This window comes from Gymnoscopelus microlampas (assembly GCF_963454915.1).
Source record: "Gymnoscopelus microlampas genome assembly, chromosome: 5".
Lineage (NCBI taxonomy): Eukaryota > Metazoa > Chordata > Actinopteri > Myctophiformes > Myctophidae > Gymnoscopelus > Gymnoscopelus microlampas.
The window spans coordinates 46,451,521-46,476,593 of record NC_139942.1 but is presented as its reverse complement, the minus strand read 5'-3'; the positions used below and the strand labels follow the sequence as shown (position 1 = coordinate 46,476,593).

The following is a 25,073-nucleotide window of genomic DNA, read 5'->3' as shown; positions in this document are numbered from 1 at the left end:
TGAAAACGATCTGCCCAGTACACAGTTCAGAAGCCCATTGTTGAAACTTCAAGTCATTCCATTAGGCCTGTCACAATTATTACATAATCGCCTAATCTCAATTATTTGACATAATCACTATTATTTTGCGTAATCGTCATAATCGTTTCCATGCAGAGAAATGTTCATATATTTTCAAACATTTTTAACGCGACACATTGTGAGATCGGCGATAAAATTCCACTATTAATGTTTTTTTAAGTATAAAGTTATCAAATATGTCAATAATTTCTTTGTATATTTAGGTTATTTGTCATTTCTACCCTGTACAACTTCGAAGCCTAAAAGCCAAAAAGAAATTGTATTCATATTTTCAAGTGTTCAATGACAAAAAAACAAATCAAATCGTTAATCGAATAATTAGTGCGACAATTAATAGTCATGTAAAATGTCATAATCGTGACAACCCCAAGTGCTCTGACTCGGACTGAAGCTGGGTATTTTATTTCCCCTGCGGTTTTGGAATGTTGCTCCTGCTCTAACAAGTACTGACTTCACAATTTCACTTTGCCATAATGCAGGGTCACTGACCTCCAGGAATGGCTTGGTTGCTGATTTGATTTTTGTGAACTACTCAACTGCTCCTCCTGAGGTGGAAATTATGGTTCATTAGCTTCACCCTTCATGCTCCATCCCTCAAAAGGATGGATATGGGGGAATGCGAGGAATGTTGTCACTGTCATCATTATTACTATTAGATGTTTTTTTTTTTAAAGAAGTTGGCAATGAGTGGAACACTTTGAAGCTAAATTGCCTCCTTTGCCGTTTTCTTTTTAGCTTTCCTTTTGGAAGCGCAACTACTACAATGCGTGTGGTCCATATTTCTGAACTTGCCTATGCCATCATTTATATAAATATATTCATAGCATACCTCAAACCTTATGAAAAAATAATAATGAATATGCCATATATATTAACCACATGAATCCTAGCATCCCTCCCTATTCTTAGCACTGTCATAATATGCGAACAATTGGCTATTTTCACAATTTGACGTACAACAAAGTATATAGAATTTAGGTGGTTAACAATAAATCAACACCCGGCCTAATGACGCTAATACTGTTGTAAAATACAAGTGGTAGTTTTTCATGGACTACTTCTTGTACCTAAACGCAGCTTTGAATACTTAAAAGACAGACTTTAAAAGCACATAAAAGAAAATAACCCCAGCCCATTTAAAAGTCTGTTAGAAATAGCCCTAGGTAAGAGCCATGGGGAAGCCCGGGTTCCAGGTGGCTCCATACACAAGATCCGATGTAATCTTTAAACGCTACAAACGTCATTATGAGTGGTTGCATCAGAAGTACTGTAGTAGTAATGGCAGCTCAAGTGCACTAAACTTACACTATCAGTCTTATTAGCAGAAGCGGTGAAACTGCACTCTGTAACACAGCTGTAAACCTACAACTAGGCCTGTCACAATTATTACATAATCGTCTAATCGCAATTATTTGAGATAATCATAAGTTCATTTTTGCATAATCGTCATAATCGTATCCATGTTGAAAGATTTTCACACATTTTCAAATATTCCAAAAAAGCAGAAATAGCAGATCTACAAGCTTTCAACGCGTCACAAAGTGACGCGTTGAAAGCTTGTAGATCTGCTATTTCTGCTTTTTTTACATGTATAAAAATGATCAAATATGTCAATAATTTCTTTGTATATTTCAGTTATTTGTCAAATCTGCCCTGTGCATTTTTTTATTACGAAGCCTAAAAGGCTTCATATGTTCCAATGTTCAATGGCCAAACACACAATTAATACCTTCAACACAGCTACTCACATCCCCAACTTTTTAATCGATTTCTACAGTATTGTTTTAGCCACAGTTATGTACAGTATGAAAGTTTTTTTTTAAACAAATAAACACAAAAGTGAGGGGATATAACTGATTCTTCATCCGTGTGAGGTACCGTCTGCACTGCAGCGCACAAAATATTTACACAGCAATCCAAAACATCTCAACCACGGCTGCACACATCTCCCCATAACCTGACCCCTCTCTCCCTTGGCACATAGCAACATACCAGCGACACACAAGCTCCCCAATGGCCAAAGCTGGGGATAATGAGAGGAAACAGCTAATTCCCTGTTTTGCCAAAGAAAGATGACAGATAGGACAACTAAACTCTGTGGGACCTCCATGACCGTAGTCAAAGAGACTCTGGGCTTTTGGGATGTGTGGTTTGGGGAGGTGTGTGTGTGTGTGTGTGTGGGTGTGTGTGTGGGTGTGTGTGAGTGGGCCAGCAGTCCTCCTCTCTGTGGAGTCTGGGGTTTTGTAGTATGGATGCTTGTCATTCTGCCGCGAGTACGGGCCGGGCCTCTCTTATGCCTGCAGCTCTATTTATAGGGCAGTGTTTACTCTGAGGGGGGGCAGGGAGGGATCTGTAACCAACCACCAGTCATCATGGCTGGCCTGGGGGGGGGGGGGCAGCAGAGCAGCCTCTGGATTCATCACAAGGACTACTGGAGGCCAAGCAGAGGTGGCCAACGCTTTGGGACGTTTGGTGGCCAAATGTCACCGTGCTTTACATTTTAGGCATTTGTGCTTTAAGCACTTAATCCCTATGTGCTTCGCTGTATGACGAATAGCGAATATAGCCGATGTACAAGCTTGATGTGACGCGTTGTGAGCTAGCAGATCTGCTATTTGTTCATTTAGATTTCCAACCATTTCGCCAATAATGACATGCACCATAATAGGGACACCAGGTTGAAAGTGGTTAAACAGTGGAGAGAGAGAGAGAGTGTGGGGGAGAGGCAGGGGGGGGGGGCGTAATCGAAACAATGACATCACAATTTTAGGCACACATGCAGTGACAGGATGGGGATGTGGGCAATTATTCTTTTAAATGTATTTTACGTCGTAGGCATTCATTTGATATGCAGCCACATGCAGAGTGACTTACGACAGGTGTGGCAACAGACAAAGCTTTGACTTCTAGATCCACAACAACCAGCAACTAATAAGAAATATAAGAGTCAGACCACAGTGCCTCAAACTGAAATAAACAGAGGGCTACAAGGACCAAAACACTATGACCTTAATGTTCAAGGTGACAAACAGGCTTTATTTTCTTAGGCCTTGTAGCCTTGTAATAAGCAAATAATCAAAACCGATATAATGACATGGCCTGAGATAGAAGCGAGACGAACCTCTGTATCAGGAAAACATTGGGTGCGAGCAGGAATTCAGTGACGGGCCAAATTTGTCCCATGGGATCCACTACTGTGTGACCCTGCTGCAGGCTGCACTATAGGGAACACAGCAGGAATATTAATAGCTGGATTCCATGCCACTCCACTGTGTGTGTGTGTGTGTGTGTGTGTGTGTGTGTGTGTGTGTGTGTGTGTGTGTGTGTGTGTGTGTGTGTGTGTGTGTGTGTGTGTGTGTGTGTGTGTGTGTGTGTGTGTGTGTGTGTGTGTGTGTGTGTGTGTGTACTGATGTTCCTATTACAAACTGCAGGAACAGTGGTACTTGATAATGATGTAACCTCTTCTTAAGGGAAGAAGGAGTCGCTTTTTGTATTGAATTACAGTAGGTCTCATTATTAATGACACAATCTTTACTGTAACAGTGATGCTTGAGCTAACCTCTATTACCGATTGTAATTGTATTTAGAAGTAATATATTAACAAAACAGAGAGCATAATTTATTCAGTCTCGTCTGGTATTGATTGTAATATAATGGCACAGTGAGTCGCTTCTTTCATTTACAGCTTCCCTTGGCTGACTAACCTCTTCAGAGTATAGTTATAGCAGGTTCCTTTCTAAAACATAGCCGGATGTTAATACGATCACGTTGAATGAAAATACAGGCAGACAGACATACATACTTGGACATTAAATAACCCAACTTGGTGGGGCTATAAACGGCTCTCATTCAGGGCTTTGGTCGGCGGTTGAGAGCCTGGTTTTGGAGCTGGGCGTGGGTGGGGTCACTGAACACAACATGCTGATCAAAATCCCCTCAGATGTCAAAAGCGCTATATCTTGGGGCACTATAAAAAGGCTGTATAGATTACAAACTCTTAGATTAAAGGCTTGAGGTGGCAGTCGGCACAAATGTCAATGGGGGTTATGACGTCGCCAAGTTCCAAATTCCAGCCGTGGCTTCTTAAAAGGACATTTTCCTTTTTCTTTTTATCACGCGGAGATAAGCATATAGGACAAATCCATGAGATCAGTAGTGTACAAGTGAATTCAACCACAATCCAATGTTCATCTCACTATTATCTTAGGGCTGCTCATATCTAAAATAATAGACTCACTTTTCATTTGTGGAATCTAGTTCCAGTAAATGATATCACTGCACACATTTTATATTGTTGTTGTTGTAACTTGTTACTATAATTTTCTTTGTAATTGAAAGCCATTGTCCATCTTCTCTCATTATTAATTGTACTAGAAACTAAAAGCATGTTATTCTATAGCATTAAACGTACAGTATTTATAATGTCATTTGGGTGCATGCCAGGGCTGACGACTGGCAAAGTAATGGCTTGACAGAGGAGGGCAGCACAGCTAACCTTTGCTTTTCTTCACTTGACTATGAACCAGGAACTATATTGGGATGGGAGGGAGAGAGGGGGAGAGTATACAGGAACATCTTTGCACCATAGAAACGGAGGAAGAATACGCTCACTCACTGGTGACAGGCACTCTTCTTCACGCGGCCACACAACGGCCAACACAGTAGCCCTGTGTACCACCAACACCATGGCTGAGAGACAGGCACATACATTATGCATGCAGATTGCAGAATGCTGTATTCAAAACACTGGTAGTTAACTGCGTACAACACAGGCACAGCTGAGTTGATGTCCTGCTCCGACATAGATTAAATTCTGATTTATGCTTGATTGCGCAGCGGGAAATAGTCGAGACTCGATCTACAAGCTCACAACGTGCCACGCTTTCTGTGCACGACACAATGCGCAACCAGTTGTAAATCAGACGTAATCATATTAAGCCTCGACTCCAGTTGACTCAACAGCGTATTCAGAGCAGGACCACAATATATAAACAAGAGAAAGTCAAACTACTACAAACTACTGAAATGGCTTTTAACTCGATTGACAGCGGGGGAAGAGCAGTTGTTGTATTCTATTCAGACGAGTGAATAATTTGAATGCAGTGACCTTTACCCACAGGCGGAGACAAAACAATCTGCACCCATCCTACAATGAACACAACCTCTAATTTAAAACTCAATTATCCCGTAGCGCTAAGCTCCCGTATTTCCTTCCCATGGATGCAGTGGGACCATTCGAAATCCAGCACAACCTGTATTGGAGGAAACACGCCAGGCCCGACGGCTAAATTAAAGCATGAGTGTAATAACGCTTAGAGATTTTGCGATGACAACGCAGCATTGCAGACATTCATAACGGTGATAGAAACACTCCGCTGAGGCTACATCAGTGTGTAGTGAGATTACATAATTGACGGCCAAGCACTAAATGCTTTGGTGCAGCCAGTGACCTCCATTTCAAGGCCCATTTGTGATGGTAAAGCACACTGTTGGACATGCGCGCGCACACACACACACACTCTCACAGAGGATGAGAAGCTGCCATCTGTGCTGAGTGCCATTAGCTGAAATAAGGCACAGCTGGGACCATCTCCATACACCCCCACCGCACGCGCAAACACACGCACACACACACACTCACATACACACACACACACACTGTCTAGGGGTTGTATGGAGGTGACCACTACAATGTTTAGACACACCCCAGGCCCATCTCAATCTGGCTTACTGTATTCGAACCCCAACTGCCCCCCCCCCCCCACTCCCCATCCCACCGCAGCCCCCTCTTTCTCTCTCTCTCACACACACACACACACACACACACACACACACACACACACACACACACACACACACACACACACACACACACACACACACACACACACACACACACACACACACACACACACACACACACACACACACACACACACACACACACACACTGCTGCAGGGCTGACAGCTGTCACACACAGCCACTGTAAGGGGACACTGTGTGGCTGGACCGGCCACTCTGAGAAGACACCTCTGCTAAAGAGAGACATGGACCTTTAGCCCTGAAGTGTCTTCAGCTGCTCTGGATCACAAAGAGGAAGAGAGTTGCTCAATGCTGTATTTACTGTATCTATGAAGACCTTCAACTCCCAAAAATGAACTGAAAATACATTGTTCAAATGCAGACTCAGTACATGTGTATAAACTACTGCCCAACAATGTGTCTTTGACTTCCCTTTGCATTGAATGTGTGTACTTAAAATCTAACATTCCTATTATATACAGCAAGTTGTCAGTAATTCAACACCTGTGACTTATGTACATTTTGTACATTCACCCATTACGCTCAACTACTTTCAAACTGGCGTCCCTATATTGGGTACATAACATCATTATAGTTGAAAATTGTCAAAAATAGTCAGAATTCTTCAGAAATGGCAAAAAATAGCCTCACAAGGCGTCGTATTGCGACAAGTTGTGAGCCTGTAGCCTGTGTTGTTTTCGCCATCGTTGTAAATGAAGTATAAATCAGGGCTTTACAGTTGTGTTGAGCCTTGTGCTGTAGTGAGGCCCTCATACCACAGTTAACAACCAGTGAAATGCAGAGAAGGTGGACGGGTTAGAATTCTAGCGGGGGAAGCAATATTCCAGGTCAGATTGCTGGGGTCCACATTCTTAGCCTGTCATTGGCACTAAAGCCATGTCAGGGCTCATGCAGCCAATCTCACTTGTTGTTATTTCAACTGAACTGTCTTGACTGCCCACGTTATTATGTGACTAGACCACTGGGGCTTTGTTGTGCATTGCCGCCCCGGGGGCAAGGCTTAGTTTCACTGAAAAGGCAGGCATACAAAGCAGTGCTGTGGTTGAAAAGGATAGGAGTTCCGGAAACTCATCTTCTCTTGATCGAGTTACCCGCTCAAATCCGATTTAACAAACATTCTGTCCAGAAATAGATTGGGAAAACAGACGGTTAGTGTAAAAGATTAGCTGTAAAACACGGGTGCGATATGAAGCGCTAATGTCCGCTTCTGCGCAGGCTGCAAAGCCTGTTTAATAAGGTCCAGATGGGATAAACCATCTTATGAGATTAGCTGTAGCTAATCAGTAAATCAGCCTGTGAATCCATTCCCACTAATGTCTACTGGTCTGCACGATATTACATGGCACTTCAAACTCAAGGTTTTGTTCACGTAGGTGCTTAGTGCACTTAGGTGCACTTTTCAACTCGTTTTCAACTGGGACGTTTGTCTTCTCTTGACCATGAAATCAGGAACAATGTATTTATTACCCATTGTATCAATACAATAATATTCCTCTATTAAAGTTGGCCTCTGTCTAGTGTCTACAACTGTCATAACATTATGCAACCCACTACTTTGACCTGACCCACTGGTTCAGTGGTTCTCAAGCATTTTCATGTCAAGGACCCTCATATTGAAATATTTGGCCACAGACCCCATTTGAAAAGGTGTTGTGCCAGGGACCCCCATAAGAGAAGATTTGTCAACATTTAAAAAAAATTACAGCTCTACAAGCTCACAACATTGTGAGCTTGTAGAATGGCTATTTTCGAGTAGCCAAAAGAATCGTGTTTAAACCCGTTCTCATTTTACTGGGAATCCCTGGAGGGTCCTCGCCTCCTCGGACACAACTTTGAGAACCAGTGCACAGATTTTCGACTTTAGCAGGACAATAAACTGTCAGATAATGAGACGACAAAGCCTGTGTACTGGTAAAATGCAATATCAAAACCTCAATATGGGCAGACAAAAGAACAGCTCAGATTCTAACTTATATTGGAAGCGCCAAGGTTTCAAGCTTTTTCTTTTTACCTTTATTTATCTAGGCAGGTCACAACAAATTCGTATTTACCAGGACAGCCTGCGGAAGAGGCCAGCCTCTTTCTTGGCAAGAGAGGCCTCTTATTGTGTGACCCAAGATGCACTTCCAAGTAAATAATAAAAAAACCTGCTCACTTCAAGCTCAGGGTTTGTTCACATCAGTGGGACAACCAGTTCACCAGTCTCCTGTTGAAAGGCGTACTTTGTGCACTAGAATGACCTCGTCAGTGGCGAAGCCTATTATAGTCTAGCATTCTAATTTGATAACTCTTAGCTCTCACAGAAACTAGATCCATTATTGGCCCAAGGTGCACTCCTCCTCTAGTGAATAACAATGAAATAAGACTCTCGGTTTGGTTCTCTTCTTCTTTCTTACGGCCAGGGGCCAATGTTCCACAACACGATCACACACTGATTTTTAGAAAAGGTTTGGCCCAACTTTTACGGCCGGTCATTGTTACAGACAGTAGCCCACAGGCAAGCAAAAAAACAAAACTGTAAAAGCTCGGAAATGAGATTCACAGCTGTGACCTCGTCAAAAAGGTGCACATACTATACATGCTATGCACTGCACACACACCGCTGCTGGCACACACACATGCTACACAACCCTACAAACCAGCAGCACACACAAGTAGATTAACTTAAAATGTCAAGTCAGCCATGCATAGCATAGTGTTGCTATAAAGGAGGTCAGGATGAATTGAATACACATGCAGCAGGAGGACCCCAATGGAAAGAAGCCATAGTGCTTTCTTGGGTTTAATCCTTTTAGACCTTGTTCTATAACTGTACTTTCTGTGCTTTTTTTGTTGTTGCAAACTGTTAATAAAGTATTCAATCAATAAATCAATGAAAGGAGGATGATGGTAAAAAAGAGGATATACTAACTATGGCAACCATGACCGGCGGAAAATAAACGACATCTTCTCTACTGTATCTAACCACGCCCACCGCACTGCAGATCAAAAATCACCTAAATCAAAAATGTGAACCTTAAAAAAAAAGAGGAAAAAAAAACGTTTTAATTTCATTTGATCTGAGTCATTGTGATCGAATCGGCTACAGATGTTATAACGTGTGCGCAAACATCTGTGTTCGATGCCGTTACGTTATAGTAATCCCTCATTTAACGGTTGGGATGGACATCATCTTTACTGTACTTTTGCAATAGAAGCGGTACAATCTTATCACAACAATACACCTTTTTTTAGGCAATGCAACGGTTTGCATTTTTCAGCCATCGGGGGAATATTTTTCCTTCCCCGCAAGGCTAAGAAATCCTGAAAATCCGAAATCCGACTGCAGCAGAGACCAGTGTTGCCGGATTCTGCGAGAGAAACAAGCAACCAGGTCTATGAAAACACGCCCAAAAGAAGCAACTTCGGCCACATGCGCACTTAGTTTAGACCTATATGCATCGGCTATTTGAATATAGCCGATCAACAAGCAATATTTACAAGCAACTGTACAGAAAAACAAGCCCAAAGTCGCTTATAATAAGCAGACATGGCAACGACACTGAGCAGAAAATGTCGTGGCCAAGTTGCTGCACCGAAGCTTCTTTAACACAGCAGGAGAAAAAATAAAGGTTGTGACCAACAAACAACAGCATGTCACACCACATTTAGCCAACGAATACTAATAAACACCACCAAGAAATTGTCATTTAAACTACCAATATTGTCCCGAGGCTGATGTGGTCTATTAGTCGTCAGTCACGACCCAGTCTTTTACTCTTTGACACGAAAAGAATGTGGACCATCATCATTCATTTTACACACACGCACCTCTTTCGATCAAACGTCCCGTGTTAAAGAATGTGTAGAATCCTGGATGTGTGTGTGTGCGCGCGTGTGTGTTTTTAGATTATTATTATTACCGGTTGAAACGTCCTCTCCTTCACTGTGATGATGATGTGAGTTGCATTCGTGTAGTCAGTGTGTAGTGTGTGTGGTGGTCTGGTTTCTTCTTGTGTTTCCTGACAGACTGCAGTTCCCCCTCTGCTCCGCCAGCCTATCAAACCCCACTATGTATGCAGTTTCTACCAGTAGAATGGTGGGATAGGACAGCAGCATGGCACAGGACAGGACAGGACATTATTTTAAGCAAATCTTCCCTGCAGCAAGCAGCAGCAGTTCAATGAATGCAGTGGTGGAAAAAAGTAGGCTAGTCTGTACATATAAACAAACTAGTGGTGGGTAACCCTCAATAAAGCTATATATTGATTATATATATATGTATCATTCAGTGGTGGAAAACATATTCACATGTCTTACTTAAGTGAAACTATCAATGCTGCAATGTAGAAATACTCTGTTACAAGCAAGTCCGGAATTCAACATTTACTTGAGTAAAGGTACAAAAGTCTTGGCATCAAAATGTACTTTAAGTACCGAAAGTAGAAAGTACTCATTATGCAGAATGTCCCATTTCACAAGTTTTTCAAATGTATAAAAATCTTTTGAAAATAGCAGATCGACAAGCTCGTAGATCGGCAATTCTCAAATGGCCGGAATGTATATAGGCTGAAGTTGGATTGATTGATGTACTTTATTTAGTAAGACATGAGAAGCAGTACATGGAAGTACAATTCACTATAAGGTCTACTAAACTGGATAACTCATAAAGCACTAAGCTTGTTTAAAATGAGTTCCCACGCACACAAATCATGATGACATATAAGAGACAGATATACACAAGTAAAAGTATAATATTTGCATCTGAGATGTAGCGGAGTAGAAGTAAATGTATTGGAAATTGGATACCTCACAATTGTACTTAAGTACAGTACTTGAGTAAATGTACTTAGCTACTTAACATCACTGGATAGCAGCAGCGTGGCACAGGACAGCCAGGACATTATTTTAGCAAATCTTCCCTGCAGCAAGCAGCAACAGCAGCAGCAAGTAGTAGCAGTGCAATGAATGCATGACATGACGTTTATTGTGCTCTGGAAAAGAAACATCTCATTCATAAGGGACACTTAATGAATTGAATACACAGGACTCCAATGGAAACAAGCCATCGTGCTTTCTTGGCTTTATCCTTTTAGCATCCTTTTGCATGGAACTGTACCTCTGTGCTTTTTTTTTTGTTACAAACTGTTAATAAAGTATTCAATCAATCAATCAATCAATCAATCCCCAGGGCCACAATGGAAACAAGGCCCTAGGGCTTTTTGTGTTATCCTTCTAACAATCATTGTAAACCGTACCTCTGTACTATCTGCAAACTGTTAATAAAGCATTCAATCAATCAACCTCAGTAGTAACCATGTTCCTGTTTTTGGGCAGAGCAATATAGGCGGAAAAATATTCAAATAATTTCATTTCCCCCCTCAAAGATGTATCAAGTTTTTCCCAAATTGTTTGAAAATAGCAGATCTTTAAGCTTGTAAATCGGCTATTTTCAAATAGCCTAAGTATAAAAAAGTGCTTAAGTAGCTAAGTAGTAAGATCTAATTTTACTAAATTTTCACTGTTCTTCCAGCGGGACTTTGCTAGAGCTCAGAACAGGGACACATCCTTGGTTGTATGTGTTCTGTACCATTGCACATGCACACAGCCCCGGGGCGTGCACTTAATTAACATGTTATGAATCAGCCGCCCACACACATGCTGCAGCTAAACGCTCAAACACACACCTACAGTACAGCACTACATACGAGCATGTTTTTAATTAGTGTGACGGGTGGGGGGGTGGGGTGGGATTTCCTCTGGGATTTGTGGTCTCTCTCTCTCTATCTGCCTCATGTCTCCCAGAGGGAAGTGAGTGACCCTACTTCTCTGGGACAGATTCATCAACCTTTTTGGCTTTTATTCCTTCTAATTTCATACACTATTTCACATCATGTCGACATGTGCAAATACATATGCACGCATGCACTCACAAAGCCTCAATAGTAAATACACGCAAACATGAATGTGCGTGCGCACACGCGCACGCACACGCACACGCACACACACACACACACACACACACACACACACACACACACACACACACACACACACACACACACACACACACCTCTGCTATTGCACACAAACATGAACGCTGCAAGAGCACACAGAACACACGTCATTGGCACACTCTCACATAAATTCCCTATAGTGATATAGTAGTGTTCACGCATGCATGCAATCCCACACATTGCTGAGACATTGGAGGGTGCATGTACAGTACTGTGAGTTTTACTGTAGTGCATTTCATTATTACTGCATTATTACCATGATGGGAAACAGCAGCCAAAGCCAGTTGGCTGTAGGGCATCGTATTAAAAGCTAACTGCATGATGACACACTCATTTTAAACAATCAACAACACCAGTGTCATCACTCATCACATGCCAGAACAGATAAACAAAACGTTGCAGACTAATGTTTTTCTATCAGTCATACAGTAATGTGACAAGCAGTGGCCCGACTGAATACAAAATATTTAATTGTCTTCACCAGACATTTCTACGTAATTCTAATCATCAGCATTTGTCAGTTTATGTTAAATCCATTTGAACATTATTGGTCTCTCAATCAGGTTTCGATTTGCAGAGGGGGGAGGGGGCAGGGGTCTATGCCTCTGCTTTTGATATCCCCCAATAGTCATACATTTTTAAGGCGGGTTGCTTATGTGTTATGTGCCTGATACTGGTCAGACTGAATTAAATGCGTGCATTTATACGTCTACATTTCCTTTTGGGAGATGTAGACTGACCTGACATGTTTGATATTTATGTTTGATAATATCAGAATGTAACAATTCTTTGTTTAATGTATGTTAACCACGTTAACCTTGATGTCCCTATTTGGGTATTTCTTTTTAAATGTTCCACAATTTTTATTAAAAAATACATTTAAAAGATGGGGCGCTCGGGTGGTGCAGGGGTAAGTACCTGCCACCACCACAGAGTCTAGAGGTTCGAATCCAGCGTGGTGCATCCGGTTTGGCCAATCGTCTATATGAACACAATTGGCCGTATTCAGGGGAGGGAAGCCGGGCGGGGAGATTGATCTTTGTCACTGCATGTAGTCCTTCAGCCTGGGGCAGCACCTGTCAGCGGTGGGTGCTGAACGGGGGAGTAGGACGGAGGCACTACGTCCTCCCAGTGGGGGCTAGTATTTTCACTATTTGTTGTCTGACAAAGTATATAGGGCTTAAGTGGTTAAGAAAATGCCCCACCCACCCAACCTTCCCTGTTATTTTTACAAATCGAACCCTGATTTGAATAATTACGGTCAATGCTGCTAGCAAGCCACTTTATGAAGCCTTAAGGACATTAGGTAGACCTGAAAACAGCTGGTGCTGGGGCCTCAAGGCAGACATCAAACAGAGTGGGCTGACATGGAAACAGCTGGAAAGGAAAGCCCAGGATAGAGGACTCTCTGGTGGTCAACGGCCTATGCTCCATGAAAAGGAGTGATAGACATAAGTAAGTAAAGTAAGCAGGACGTGTGTTTTTCTTAAATTTACAGAAGTGTCAGTCAAGTGTCCAGTGTGGACATATAACCAACACATTCAAAATATCATATATCAAAGAATCCTTTCATGTACCCAGCGAAAATGTATAGACGTGTTCCATTCCATACATCAACTCAGTGGCCTTGTGGTTAGACCAGGGGTCTTCAACGTTTTCAGGCCGAGGACCCCCTAGCTGAGAGAGAGATGAAGCAGGGACCCCCTCTATATTGTATAAAATTGTGTTTTAGATTAAACGTTTTTTGTTTACTTGGTCTGCCCTTTTTTCCCTCTACACCTATATACCTCTTTGCCAAAAATAGCCGATCTACAAGCTCACAACGCCTCGCAGTGCGAAGCGTTGTGAGCTTGTAGATCTGCTATTTTTGGCTAAAGATCCTCAGAAAAAATGCAAGGGTTCAAGTGGTTAAGGTAAAAAAAATATATCACACAAAGATTTGGCGGACCCCTGTAGTAACTTTGAGGACCCCCTAGGGGTCCCGGACTCCCTGTTGAAGACCCCTGGGTTAGACTGTCTGCCCTGAGATAGGTTCAATCCCTGAACGACCGAGACATACCAAAGTAAAAAAAAAAAAAAAGGTAACAAATGCCTCAACTTCTTGGCACTTGCCATCAAGGATTCGATTGGGGGTAAGTCACATACAGTATAGTGTCATGTCCAGGAAGTGTACGTGTACATCAAGCTGCCTCACGCTAAGAACACAGGAGATAGGCTCCTGACCTGTTGGTCACATCCCTCGGGAACTGCTGGTTCCCAAGGCTACTTACTTACGTACTTCTTGACTACAGCCTTGACTACTCTGTACGTCAAGGCTGTCAGAAAGGCAGCAACTTTAATGACTATTCTGTGCTCTGTACAGCCAAACAATAGTTAGCTCCAATTGAAACATGTTGCTGTCAGGATTCCATTGTCTTGTCTCAGACATTTGCTCATCATGGTCTGTCTAGCCAAGCATTGGCTGCTGTAAAGCAGAAAAAAAGCACGTTCAACAGTAACACACAGGGGTTAGACACCATCCTGTCTTTTAACCACTGAACCACATAAACCCTAGCGTCCCTATTCTAGGCATTTAATAATAGGCAAACATTCAGCAAAAATAGACAATCTACAGGCTGGTAGATCTGCTATTTTTGGTGAAGAGATTTGGTGTCGACTGTCGATGGGAAAAACGAGGTACACTTGGGGAGCCCGGTCAACAAAGGTTTAAGTGGTTTAGAACTATTTCATCCTTTGTTGTATGATGGTGTGACGATCAAAATATTTTAAAAATCTTCGCCTATAATGAAAATAGGGAAGCCAGGTTGTGGTCAATACACAACACAGGAGGGGAAAGAAATGCCTCTTTCAGCACCGCGAGTCAACGGGCCGTTTAGCACGGTTCAGTGAACTTTCTCTGTAGTGTCACGCTAAGTGGGCATTTAAAAACATTCTGGGGAGTTGGAAGGCAATGCTTTACATGGTCTCTACATGCAGTGCGAGGACCCGACTGTGGCTCCTGTCTGAAGCACTTGAGAAAACACAAGGTTATATGGTACTGTTGATAAGTACTGTATAAAATGTTGTGCAAAAGTATAGATTACACCGTATAGCCTAGTAACAGGCAGGCGGTCCATCGCTGAACTTTGAATCAATCACTTTTGAGATAAAGGCACATAGAACTGATGGGGGTGGAAAACCTTGATCATTGGATCTATAGGCTACTATAAAACAGCATACGTCACACAGTCACATACATTTTCCTCTCTGTAAGAGAGGAGCTGTGTAGTATTGTCAATGTATTGTGTGATCTGTCTATGTATTTATGTATATGTGTATTTATGTGTTGTGATTTTTTTTGTGTCCTGATGGCTGCCTGGACAAATAAAGCATCTATCTAGAACTGTCAAAAATAATAAATAAACACACCCAGTTAGAAAAACTGCTCTGGTGGACAGAACCAATGAAGGAAGGATGTCCAATCTCAAAAACACAAACCAACAATTCTGCTGGCTTCATTTAAAGATTGTATTCACAACCAATTCATATTTAATCATTTAATTAATTCACACGGCTTCTCAGCCCAGTCCACCAATGATTTGTAATGTAACAAGTTGCAACCACTTGCAACAGAATCTGAAAGTATATATAGGGTGATATATAGGGCTTTAAAAAAGCACATTTTCAACCTTATTTTTTACCTTAACTGGTCCTCACTAATGCTCATAAGATGGCACCAGTTCTGTCTACCCACTCAGTGTCTCATTGGTGTGGTGTGGACGGTTCAGCAACATGCCAACCAATGACATCATCGATGGGGATTCCAAGCAAATAGAAACTACAGCCTCTCTCTTCCCGAAAAGTTAGCATGCTGAAATAAACTTCATTGTTCTTGCATTAAAAAAAAAAATTGTGTTGAAATTACCAAACCTGCCTACCGATGATGTCACTGGTAGGCAGGCTTCTGAACTGTCCACAGCCCTCCTCTGAGACACAGAGTGAGTTCACAGAAATGGTGCGATCTTATAATGAGCATTAGTGAGGGCCAATTATATGAAAATATGTTTTAAGTGGGTGAAGTGGTCTCTTAAGTGGTAAAAATTAACACAGGAGTTTTGCTGTGTACTCTGCCTGCTGTGTGTTATACATTCTTTCATTTGTTTGCAGATTTGCACTTTTTTCTGTTGCACATTTGGTGATCTGTATTCACTCATTCATTGTGTGCACTTTGCTCTGTATGAAATGCATTGCCTTGAGTTTTCCGTACATACAGCAACTTGCAGTTAAGGATAGATGCTGCGTGAGGCACTCTCTTGAGTGTTCATAGTCTCCTGAGCAGCCCTTGGTCAGCAGAATGACTAACACTAGACCAGACAGACTAACATGTGATCTCAGCCAGGACTCCACGCAGCCTTGCTGTGGCTGCTGTTTACTGAGGTACTTTGTTCCAGTGGGCAGGAAATCACCCGCTCTGAGCATTAATTAAGCCTTAACCTTGAGCCTAGTTTGACCCGGCCTCATGACGTCCCCGGTTGTCTCTTCTAACAAGCCGAACAAGGGAATAAACAACAATCCCCCACTGCCCTCAGCTTTAGTCTCATCCATTTCTCTTCCAAGTACTTCTCTCTCTACTGTTCTGTTCTTACACAATCGTTCCATTGTTTACTACACATCAACACTATGGCCCTTGCACTCTGCTCACCAATGGTAGCTTGCTCTGGATAATAGCGTCAGAAAAAAACACTTTCAATCTGGCATCCATAATTTGGGCTTGTCAATATAGGCAAAATGTATATTAAAAATATAAGCATCTATAAGTTAACAACACGTAAGGTTGTCGATCAGCCATCTTCGCTATTCGTCATGCAAAGAAGTGTATGGGGTTTAAGTGGCTAAGATTTTTAAATGCATTACTGTAGTCAGCTGTTTCTCAAAAAGAGTGTCATACTGCATTCTGTTGCAGTCAGTCACATGGATACCTCTGACCTATGAGGTTATTTCCTCTTATTTTACAAGATGTGAAAGTCACAGACACAGTACCATAGGGAGGAAACTAGGATGAACTGGTTCCAATGTTTCCATATAATTCTCTCATGAATATACTGTACACATCATTAACCTACTTTAGCACAACAAACTATGAATAGAAATATTAACAATAAGTAACAGAGCGGAATTGAAAACATGTAGAAAGAAAAAGATGTGAATCAACTTAATTGTTCATTTCCATTAACAAGACATATTCCTCTAAATGGATTAGTTAGTTCTTTAACCACATGAATGAACCGTATTAGTGTACCAATAGGCGAAAATATGTCAAAAATATGCAAACATTAGGCGGAGATAGCTATATCTACAAGCTGACAATGCCGTCTTGCGACACGTTGTTGTGAGCTTGTGGATGGGACTATTTTCGCTATTTTATGTACAACGGCAACGTATACAAAGTTATATATTAGGGTTTAAATGGTTAAAAACCTCAAGAAAGAGGTGCCCACTGGCTGAGCGGTCCAGGCGCACACCACATGAAAGCTCTAATGCAGCCTGACAGCACATCACAGGTTCGAATCCTGATCCCGACTTAGACTCCCCGTCTATCTCTCTCCCCGTTTTCTGTCTATCTCCATTATGTACTATCAATAGAGGCAGAAAACCCCCAAAAGAACCCCCCCCCCAAAGAAAAGGAGTATTTGTACACGTGAAAACAGACACGAGCAGTTGGAAGTGAAACGCTTCATCATAACAAGTAAAACGCCAAGAAAGTGGGAGAATCACTAAGCGTACCTACATCATTACAATGATCTAATTGCCGGTGCTGCGGCTAGTGTAAGAAATCTGGCGCTTCATCAACACATAATTACATTGAAGCATGTGTCCCTAACAATATGTGGTGAGTCACCCATGTGATTCAATTAAAAACAGGTCCGGGCTCGCATTCCTTCCCATCCCTGAGGTCTGGTGGAAAATAATTAATGTTCCAGAAAGGAACTGCTTTAAAAATACACCATTTAACGTGTCAGTTTGTCTTTTGATTAGCACACGCTGTACAGGGTCGGAGGCACTGAAATAATAGGTGCTATGATGTAACAGTCTCTCTCCATTCACCGACATTACCGTGTCTTTATGCAGGCGGTGCTGTTTGTTCTAGGGGTGAGGTGAATTTGCTTAATCAGTTCAGGAAGGGAAATTGGATTCAAAGTGACAAAAGTAGAACTCAATTGCGGATAAACAAATTTGGGTAAGCAGGTATTCCATTATAACATTTTATATTTCAAAAAGTTTAAAACATAATGTTAAAAGTAGTGTAAGTGATATGTTTTGGTTAAAATAAAGTGTTTTGTTAAAAGGTTTAAGCTCTATATTCTGAAAGCAATAATTGCTATAGTGTTTGTTCCATAACAGAAGTTTCCCCGTCTGTCCAGCTCTTTAATAAACAGAAAATATATTTTCAGTTGGGTTGCCAGTTTCAGCCATTCAGGAGAGCTTACCCATTTATCCTGTATGAGTGCTCCGTCTTGACTGAATAAAATTGGTATCCCGAACCTGAATATGCATTTTCTGTTTACTAAAGAGCTGGAGAGACAGACTCTATAGCAATGATTGGTATCGGGAAATAGAGCTATGTAACCTTTAAAAGAAATTCAGGTCGAGAATCACAGTTCCAGACAGCTAGACTCCTAGAAAGCAGGCCATAAAAAAGGTTATTATATTCAACATAAAAATTTAAAACAATCGAAACTTGATCTTAATGATCTTAATGCAATTCTGGTTCAGACCTTAACCACTTGAACCCTAGCGTCCCTAGTCCAAGGTGAACATTCGGTAAATTGCAGATCTACAAGCTCGTGGAGTTTGGTGAAGATATATGGTCTAGGTAGCAAAAAAGGGGGCCTAGAATAGACTAGACCCCTGGCGTCAAGGAAGTATAGGGTTTAAGTGGTTAAGCTACACAGCAAAACCCAGAGCAGTAATTTAACTCTGAGTGTAAAAAATGTACCATAACGGTACATTTTTATACTCTCAGAGTTAACCCATTAAGACCTGAGGCTGAAACAGTTTTCTGAAAAACGTATGTTGCTATATCAGTGGTTCTCAAACTTTTTCATGTCAAGGACCCCCGAAATTATATGCATTTGGCCGCGGACTCCCAATCTCAAAATATTTTGTTCCAGGGACCCCCAGAAGCAAAGAATTTTAGTAGAAATAGCAGATCTACAAGCTCATAGCGCGGCACGAAGTGACGCGCTATGAGCTTGTATACCTGCTATTTTTTAATAGCGAAAATTACAGAAGCTTTCCTGTGTTTTAATGGGTTACATTATCGCGCTGGATTTAATTGTACTGTCACCTGCTTTCTGGCTGTGAAGGTCCTGGCTCCTCTGGGGAGGGAGGGGGGAGGGGGGGGGGCATGCAGAGATCATGTGCCAAATTAACAGTCTGAATCTGACACCTCATTCTGCCCCCAATGTTCCCAAATCAAAGCGCTTTACCTGCAGGTACACCCTAATCATACCGCCTCACCTACTGGGACCCATTTCACCAACTGTTTCTGCCTTTCAAGTAAGTCATTAGCTGCTGTCACCCACTGTGATGCTTGAATGATTCAGATGTCTTGTTTCCTCAGCTCTCGCATGTTTGCCTTTCACTTCCTTGTCACCAAATGAACATTCTGTTGTCTGGGTGCTGTGGCGCTGACCTTTGCCCCCCCTTTAGATTTTGTTTTTAACCACTTTTCCATCTGGCGTCCCTATTTTTGGGCGCGTCATTATATATGCGAACATTTTCAAAGATCTTCCAAAACAAAAATCCAGTCAAAAACACTAGCACACAACGGGCTTACTGTACTGTTATATAGGGTTTAAATGGTTTTAAATAAGTCTGCTTGACTATCAGTAAAAAGCCTAAAATATCAAGTATAGTGTAACTGAAGCAGGACATTTTGTATGATGACAATGAATACTCCTTGTAATTTTTTAAACTCAATGGCTCAATGAAAAAAGGGAACATTTTGATGGAGCCATTGAGCGGTCTACTCTAGCCATCAAGCTGCCTAGAATGGATCCTTACGGATCAATTTGTGCAATGTCAGAGTTAAATTAACACACAACTTCACTGTGCAGTGTGCACGTGAATATGAATGTGTAGATCGCCACAATAAAGGCATCTTATCTCTGAGAATCATAAATTCTGTCAGTATTTCTAACCTTTGGAAAGCTGTAGTATAATGATTGCACCCTTCAAGTGATTGCAGCGGAAACATTTTTAGACCGTGGGAGGGGCAGCACATGTGTAGTGGCTCACAAATACACTAGAAGGGTGATTTATACTTAGTTGCGGGCTGGTGTCGCACACCGAAAATAGACGATCTACAAGCTCACAACGCCTCACAGCAACCCACGTACTGTATAAATCAGGCATAACATTATAATTACTCCCTTTCTTATCGTTGCACAGCTTGCTGTTAAGAACGGTGTCATTACAGTGGAACGTTTGCAATTCTCAGCATTCTTTCTTTCATTTCAGTTAATTTCAAGATAGCCTTTCCTCTTTCTCACTACGCACGCGAGCACATGCACGCAAGCACACACACACACACACACACACACACACACACACACACACACACACACACACACACACACACACACACACACACACACACACACACACACACACACACACACACACACACACACACACACACACACACACACCTTAGAGCTGCAATTCTGTTTTTCTTCTTTTTAATTGAACCATTGTGGTAAATTTGCAGCTGCTCTACAAGGTTAAACACAAAATATAAACAAATTTAGGCATGTTAACATGGAAGTAAATGGCAAAATATCCCTTCAACACACGCAAAATTATTCTCTTATCCTTCCTTATTAAGCCAACAATCAAAAGAGGAAGATACACATAATACAAAACAGAACAGAAAGAATCATTCTCGAAAAAGAGGAAAAAAACAACAAAGTGTGACTGTGTCTCCTTAGCAACGTTCCAAAGAAAAGGATTGATACCAGTCCAGCGCATTTCTTGGCAGGAAACAAAAGCGTCTGCACAATAGCACTTAAGGGGACATCAAAGAAATCCCAGCGGGCTGGAACTGGCCCCTTACTCAACAACACTAAAAATACCCCGCCGATTGTCGAGGTGCCATCTCAGAGGTCTGTAACTTTATAAGGCAAAGACAACGCCATCCTACTGTCAACTTGTGTCGAGTGACCGGGCAATACTGGGAAGATAACAGTCCTCCCAACCAGCTTATCTCTGTCCCGACTAGATTGAGCCGTACATGTTATCTCCTCTGGCCCTGTGGCTTTGATGGACGTAAACGGTGAAGTCACGTCACGTGTCAGGTTCAGCCCGTGGATGGCTGCTACCTGGGCGAAGCTACTGAAGGAGAACCGCTCACCTGCCACTTTTCTGGCAGCCGGGCCGGGCAGACAAGAGAGGTTAGAGTCTGTGGTGATTATTATGGTGTAGTAGTGTGTAATCATGGCCATGCAATCCTGGAGGTGGCATACATTGTGGATTGAATGCTGTTTGGTTTTCTGATAACAATTGAGCATTTGATGGTTGAATTGCTGATAATGAAAAAGGTGTCACAAAGTGACAAAAGGCATGCACGTCCTGTCCTGCTGGGCTTGGTGCTGGATCAACAATTCAACATGAAAAAACAATAAATCGGTCTGAGGAAGAGCGAAACGTTACCAATAAAGAAAAAAAAACATGATTCTGAATGGCTGATAATATCAGCACTATCTCTACAGTAGATCAAATCTTTTCATTTGACTTCTGTGTTGTTTTTCCAGCAACATGCCAATAAAGGACATGGTCGTGTTACGTTGTGTAAATAGTAGTGCAGTAACAATCATATTCCTTGACGAGGTGTCAGGTGTCATGCAAAGTAGACAGCTTTTTTGATCCAGGCTTTACAGTGTACCATGGAATCAACTACAACAATAATAAATTCCGCCGTGAAGTAGACTCATATAGCCCATAACACTTTCCGTAGCACTGATTTTCTCAGAAATGTTTTTTTAAAATGAGTGAAAATAGCGTCTGTTTTAGCTATTTTTCAAAATGCAAAACATAGGGCTTAATGTTTTTAGTTCTCTTCTAGCCAGTGGTTACACAGCAGTAAAACCAAAACTGGGTCCCACCTTTTTCCCCCCAAAGAATGTCGATTTTTCAACCTTTGCATACCAGATCACTAAATCACGATAGTGACAGAGATTTAGAGACCGCCTCATCTGACCTTTAACCTCAGTCTCTCACACATGGCCAAAACATATCCTACACACATATCCTCTCAGCACAATGGCTTGAGTATCACTCATGATTATTAATGAGTTGACAGTAATATCGGTTCGAATGCCTTAGATAGAACGCCAGGGTGCGATCGATAGCATTGATACCATTACAACACAGCAAGGTTAAGTGATTTTTCTTCTCCCATGCAGGACATACCGTATTAACTATACAGCGGAGCACTCAATTTAAGAATTTCTTGCTATTTGAATGGTCCAAGTCAGTTCAATCAATATCTGTGTGACCATAAACCTCTCTCTGCCCTTAAGCAAGAAGCCACAAAAGTCAAACTTGTGACGTCACAGAGGCCATAACTGCTCTCAAGAGAACACTTTGGAAAAGATGGCAGAGAGGTAATTGGAAGAGCACCTAGGGGGATTTTCTTTTAACGATAAGCATACATTAGCTGGTGCAGAAATGACAATACAACAACAGTATTATTAGGATCATGGAAATGTTATCCTTTTAGACCAAGTGTTTGACTGTACTCGACTCGTGGTGTCTTGCATTTTTGTCTAATAAAATATTCAATCGATCAATCAATAAATACCAGTAACTCAAGAAATCATTCAGCGAGTTCATAAAACCAAAGCCTCTACAGTACCGTATCTATATGTTAAGATGGAAGTACCAAGTTCAGACTAGGATTTCTGAATTTAAATAATCAAGAAGTGGTGTATGGGTCCCCAGAAAGGCCAGTATTACTGTCTGACCTTTACTCAACATCTACAGGGAGGTGTGTGGTGTGCATCTGTCATGATCTCAGGTATCCGCACACAAAAAAACAGAACTGTTCTACCGGTGACCCTTGAACATGATGTCCCATGGACTTTACCCAGTCTTATCACTCCAAGGTCCTGCACTGTACGTTACGCTTCATAATTTTACCTCATAAACCCATTAAAAACTACTGAACGGTAGGAAAAAGATGTTAATAGAAGGCCCTGCCTGATTACTCAAGATGTTAACCTCTAGTCACCTCAGAGAGCTACACACAGGAAGAAATAACCTACGCACAAAAGGCTGTTTAAGTTACAGAATCATAACAGTCAGCAACCCTAATTGGGCTCATAGTCCTGTACTCTGTTGTACAGTGTGAGGATGAACGTGCAGGAACAATAAAGACCATTCAGTCGTTTGATCCCCTGACAGAATTTTAGGCCGTGACAAGAGGAAACACATGCTGGGAGGACTTCCCCTTTCCGATGTGTCTGCTTGCGCCAGTAAACTTTTTTGATCAGGTGAGTGTGAATGAATGAGGTGTGTGCGTGTGTGTGTGTGTGTGTGTGTGTGTGTGTGTGTGTGTGTGTGTGTGTGTGTGTGTGTGTGTGTGTGTGCGTGTGCGCGCGTGTGTGTGTGTGTGTGTGTGTGTGTGTGTGTGTGACTGTGTGTCAAGGAAAACAGGCTCTGCTTGATCAGCGGTTTCAGGAACAGAAGGAGCTCAAAGAGAAGGAATTGGTTATGGGGGGAAAAGTGCTGATATCGACATGTCGCTATCTATCGCCACACACACACACAATCAGCAACTTCAAGGACCCTCAGAACATATTGTGTCACAGTCACAGACATTAGCAAAGGCTGGCACTTGATCTCATGTCAAGCTGGCCTAGTGTGTGTCAAGACAATACAATTATAGTGTACTCTTATACACATAAATTGTGTATACACACACACAATCCTTAGTGTTCATGTATCCATTTGTAACTCTGAGAGCATACAAATGGAACCAAATGGACCCTTGACGGGTCCATTTGGTTCCATTTGTATACTCTCAGAGTTAGAATAAATAACACTGAGGATTTTACTGTATGAACTTCATCTGTGTCTCATTCATGTCAATACATCCCAGTGGTATATAACTTCCATAACATTGTGACTTACAGTACAGTAGAAGACACACTGGTACTGTACTACTGGTACTCACCATTTAATGTCCACCATGTGATGACCAGGAGGATACAACAGGCAGGGTTTCAAATGGGTTGAAACACGGTTTGAGATCAGACCACAGACACAATGACAGAGAAAGTGAAACAAAACATAGTTCAATTGATACAACAAACAAACAAGGCTTCTCGGGAATCATTGTTATTAAAACGTGAACAATCACTTTAATGCTACGGCTAGTTTAATAGCACAATTCATTCATTGTTGCAGCAGCAGTTGTCAACACATCTGTAAATCCTAGTGTAGCATACCCACTGTGTTATGGAAACAAGAAGAGACATTAACATTGCAGTGTAGGCTACACTGGACTTTTTACCTGACTTCTTCAACAGAAAACGACCCTAAACGTCCCAAAAAGTGCCACCTTTTAGTCGTCACGGAGCCTGAAGGAGGAGGAATCCCGAAACAGGGGTCAGCCCCGAAGTCCCGAACAGAACAGAAAGGACTTGACACCTGTGTGCGTCTGCCTTGGCCTCTCTCTCACTCGCTCGCGCTCGGCGTTGCCAGGTTTTGCGAGAGAAACAAGGAACCGGGTCTATGAAAACAAGCCCAAAAGAATACTAGACTATCTATGGCACTTTAAACATTCATTGGCTTTTTGAAAATAGCCAATCTACAACATCACAGCGCGTCGCAATGTGACGCGTTGTGAGCTTTATTTTTCAAATTGAAGAAATTTTGAAAAATGTTGAATATTTTAAAAACATTTTAACAACACAAATCTTGTATGGGGGTCCCTGGCATAAAATATGTTCAAATGGTACTTGACTTGGAAATGTTTGAGAACCACTGGTTTAAAACATTATAGGAAGCAAGACCAAATAAGCAACTACACTTTAGAAACAAGCCCAACAAAAACGCAACTAAAAGTTTTAGTTTGCACAAGATGTGCACAAGACAACAGCACAATATTTGTGGACTTTCCAATACTA

General features: G+C 41.7%; 1 protein-coding gene across 8 annotated transcripts in view; it reads right to left on the bottom strand.

Annotated features, from left to right (window-relative positions):
• Window positions 1–24,345, bottom strand: part of LOC311046157 (band 4.1-like protein 3) — a 75,970-nt gene extending 51,625 nt beyond the window's left edge. For 5 of the 8 annotated variants that reach the window (XM_084058321.1, XM_084058314.1, XM_084058320.1 and 2 more), the window contains exon 1: window positions 9,808–9,934. The gene's annotated coding sequence lies outside the window, so the exon portion shown is untranslated. Of the gene's footprint in view, window positions 1–9,603; window positions 9,622–9,715; window positions 9,763–9,807; window positions 9,935–24,118 lie in introns of those variants that run through there. The other 3 variants (XM_084058315.1, XM_084058316.1, XM_084058317.1) reach the window with 3 other exon arrangements.
• Window positions 24,346–25,073: the final 728 nt, after the last annotated feature.